Here is a 4,682-nt window from a genome sequence, read left to right as displayed (position 1 = left end):
AGAGCATATCTCCACCTCTCCAGGGTCTCCTCAACCTGCTCCCTACTATCGCTACAGATCACAATGTTATCAGCAAACATCATAGTGCACGGGGACTCCTGTCCAATCTCATCTGTCCACCTGTCCATCACCATTGCAAACAAGAAAGAGCTCAGAGCCGATCCCTGATGCAATCCCACCTCCACCTTGAATGCATCCGTCACTCCTACTGCAGACCTCACCACTGTCACACTTCCCTCATACATATCCTGTACAACTCTTACATACTTCTCTGCCACTCCCGACTTCCTCATACAATACCACAGCTCCTCTCGAGGCACCCTGTCATATGCTTTCTCCAGGTCCACAAAGACACAATGCAACTCCTTCTGGTCTTCTCTATACTTCTCCATCAACACCCTCAGAGCAAACATCACATCTGTGGTGCTCTTTCTTGGCATGAAACCATACTGCTACTCACTAATCATCACCTCACTTCTCAACCTAGCTTCCACTACTCTTTCCCTGTAGTTACTACAGTCCTGCACATCCCCCTTATTCTTAAATATCAGCACCAGTAAACTTCTTCTCCATTCCTCAGGCATCCTCTCACTTTCCAAGATCCCATTAAACAATCTGGTTAAAAACTCCACTGCCATCTCTCCTAAACACCCCCATGCTTCCACAGGTATGTCATCTGGACCAACAACTTTTCCATTTTTCATCCTCTTCATAGCTGTCCTTACTTTCTCCTTGCTAATCCATTGCACTTCTTGATACACTATCTCCACATCATCCAGCCTCTTCTCTCTTTTGTTCTCTTCATTCATCAGCCTCTCAAAGTACTCTTTCCATCTGCTCAACACTCTCTCCTCGCTTGCGAGTACATTTCCATTTTTATCCTTTATCACCCTACCCTGCTGCACATCTTTCACAGCTCGGTCCCTCTGTCTAGCTAATCAGTCCTTTTCTCCCTCTTTAGTGTCCAACCTCTCATACAACTCATCATACGCCTTTTCGTTAGCCTTCACCACCTCTCTCTTCACCTTGTGCCTTATCCCCTTGTACTCTTGTCTACTTTCTGCACCTCTCTGACTATCCCACTTCATCTTTGCCATCCTCTTCCTGTGTATACTCTCCTGTACTTCCCCATTCCACCACCAGGTTTCCTTTTCCTCCTTCTTCTGTCACGCCAAGCACCCTTCTTGCTGTCACCCTTACTACATCTGCTGTAGTTTCCCAACTGTCTGGTAAGTCTTCTCTACCACCCAGTGCCTACCTCACCTCCTCCCTAAACTCAACCTTGCAGTCTTCCTTTTTCAACTTCCACCATTTGATCACTGGCTCTGCCCTCACTCTCTTCCTCTTCTTGATCTCCAACGTCATCCTACAGACCACCATCCTATGCTGCTTAACTACACTTTCCCCTGCCACTACTTTGCAGTCTTCAGACTCCTTCAGATCGACTCTTCTGCATAGGATCTAATCTACCTGCGTGCATCTATCTATCTATCTATCTATCTATCTATCTATCTATCTATCTATCTATCTATCTATCTATCTATCTATCTATCTATCTATCTATCTATCTATCTATCTATCTATCTATCTATCTATCTATCTTCCTCCACTCTTGTATGTAACCCTATGTTCCTCCCTCTAATTAAAATACGTATTCACCACAGCCATGTCCATCCTTTTGGCAAAATCCACTATCCTCTGACCTTCTTCATTCCTCTCCTTGACACCATACCTACCCATCACCTCCTCGTCTCCTCTGTTCCCTTCACCAACTTGTCCATTGAAATCCACTCCAATCACCACTTTCTGTCCCTTGGATACACTCTTCATCACTTCATCCAACTCACTCCAAATTCTTCTTTCTCATCCGTTATCACAAAATCACAATACCAAAAAATGAGTGTTAAGTATGAACCTTCAGGTTTCCATACACACCGAGGATCTTATTTATAGCTTAACTTTAAAAACTGCAAGAAATATTTTCATTTGGACATTTTCAGACTTCACAGAACACACGTCACACAGTGCCTTCTCAAGGCAAGCATGCTTCCAAGCGACAATATGATTTGTCATATTGTGAAATTTTGTTAATTTTTGGAATGTTATTTAAGTGCCAGTCACATGCAGATGTTTATTAAATGTCTCTTTTAAGATCTCACCACATGCGTTTAGTTAAATGGCCAGGCAGGCACCTTTAAGCTTGCAGGACAGTTTGAAACTACTGAAGTATTTAGTGGGGCAGGCAGGACGAGTGAAAACAACCAGTTAGATTTTGCATTTAATTTTGTAATCGCAAAACTCCATCAAAATGTTTTTTGGGGGTGTCAAATAGAAGTGGAGCCAAGTAAACAATTCATACATTTTTATTGTTTTAATGCCTATTTTCTGTGTTTGTTTCAAAGCTTTTTTCATTTTCCACTTGCCAAAATAATATTGTCACACGTGAGCACACTCTGGAAGTGTCTAAACAGCTCAAATCAGGAAAGAACAGGACAGGAGTGAAAGTGATTACTAGTCACCTCTTCTCTCTTCCCCACTTCTGGACAAGCCACCCCTTCCCCTCAGGAGCTATTTATGCTAAAAGTTGGCGCCCATTTGGGCCATGCTCACCTAGGGAGCAGAACTCCACAATTTAAGCATTTACGAGGGCCCGAGATGTCTGATTATTTCTAATTTTTCGTTATTACTTTTAGTTTCGTTATTAAGTAGGGCACTCAGCTGGTCCCCAACCCTTGATGGAATTCTGTCTGTTTCTATTACAAAATGACAAATTATATACACTCACGGGCCACTTTATTAGGTACACCTGTTCAACTGCTCGTTAACACAAATATCTAATCAGCCAATCACATGGCAGCAAGTCAATGCATTTTGGCCTGTAGACATTGTCAAGACCAGCTGTTGAAGTTCAAACCAAGCATCAGAATGGAGAAGAAAGGTGATATAAGTGACTTTGAACATGGCCTGGTTGTTGGTGCCAGACAGGCTGGTCTGAGTATTTCAGAAACTGATGATCTACTGGGGTTTTCACGCACAACCATCTCTAAGGTTTACAGATAATGGTCTGAAAAAGGGAAAATATCCAGTGAGTGGTAGTCCTCTGGGTGAAAATACCTTGTTGATGCCAGAGGTCAGAGGAGAATGGGCAGACTGGTCTGACAGAAAGGCAACAGTAACTCAAATAACCACTTGTTACAACCGAGGTAAACAGAAGAGCATCTCTGAACACACAACATGTCAAACCTTGAAGCAGGTGGGCTATAGTGGCAAGAGACCATACGGGTGACACTCCTGGCAGCTAAGAACAGCCACCTGATGGCTACAATTTGCTCACCAAAATTGTACAATAGAAGACTGGAAAAATGTTGCCTGGTCTGATGAGTCTCAATTTCTGCTGTGACATTCAAATGGTTGGGTCAGAATTTGGCATCAACAACATGACAGCATGGAGCCATCCTGCATTGTATTAATGGTTCAGGCTGGTGGTGGTAGAGTAATGGCGTGGGGAATATTTTCTTGGCACACTGTGGGTCCTTTAGTACCAAATGAGCATCATTTAAATGCCACAGCCTACCTGAGTATTGTTGCCGACTATCCCTTTATGACCACAGTGTACTCATCTTTTACTTCCAGCAGGATAACTTGCCCTGTCACAAAGCTCAGATCATCTCAAACTGATTTCTTGAATGTGACAATGAGTTCACTGGACTCAAATGGCCTCCACAGTCACCAGATCTCAATCCAATAGAGCACCTATGGGCTCTGGTGAAATGGGAAATTCACATCATGAATGTGCAGCTGACAAATCTGCAGCAACTGTGTGATGCTATCATCTCAGTATGGACCACAATCCCTGAGGAATGTTTCCAGCACCTTGTTGAACATGTGTCATAAAGAATTACAGCAGTTCTGAAGGCAAAAGGGGGTTCAACCTGGTACTAGCAAGGTGCACCTAATAAAGTGGCCAGTGAGTGTATACATTACGCATGTACAGTATGTATGTATTTATTCATTGTATCATGAAGCTTGTATCACAATACATATTAGAATATTACAACCTAGGGGAGAACAGGACATTCAGTCCAACAAAGCTTGTCAGTCTGATCAACTTAATTCTTCCAAAATAACATCAAGTCGAATTTTGAAAGCCTCTAAAGTCCTCCTGTCCACCACACTACTTGGTCACTTATTCCATGTGTCTGTGGTTCTCTGTGTGAAGAAAAACTTCCTCATATTTGTGTGAAATTTACAAGTTTCCAACTGTGTCCCCGTGTTCTTGATGAACTCATTTTAAAGTCACCGTCTCGATCCACGGCACTAATTCCCTTCATAATTTTAAACACTTCAGTCATGTCTTGTCTTATCTTCTTTTGCTTAAACTGTAAAGGCTCAGCTCTTTTAATCTTTCCTCATAATTCAACCCCTGTAGCCCTGGAATCAGCCTAGTCGGTCTTCTCTGGACCTTCTCTAGTGCTGCTGTGTCCTTTTTGTAGCCTGGAGACCCAAACTGCACCCAGTACTCCAGATGAGGCCTCACCAGTGTGTTATAAAGACTTGAGCAGAACCTCCTTGGCCTTGTACTCCACACATCAAGGTGCTATATAACATGACATTCTGTTAGCCTTCTTAATGGCTTCTGAACACTACCTGGAAGGTGATAGTGCACTACGACCCCTAAGTCT

The sequence above is a fragment of the Erpetoichthys calabaricus genome, chromosome 9, assembly GCF_900747795.2.
Source record: "Erpetoichthys calabaricus chromosome 9, fErpCal1.3, whole genome shotgun sequence".
Classification (NCBI taxonomy): domain Eukaryota; kingdom Metazoa; phylum Chordata; class Cladistia; order Polypteriformes; family Polypteridae; genus Erpetoichthys; species Erpetoichthys calabaricus.
The sequence above is the reverse complement of the archived record's forward strand: the minus strand, read 5'-3'. Positions refer to the sequence as shown.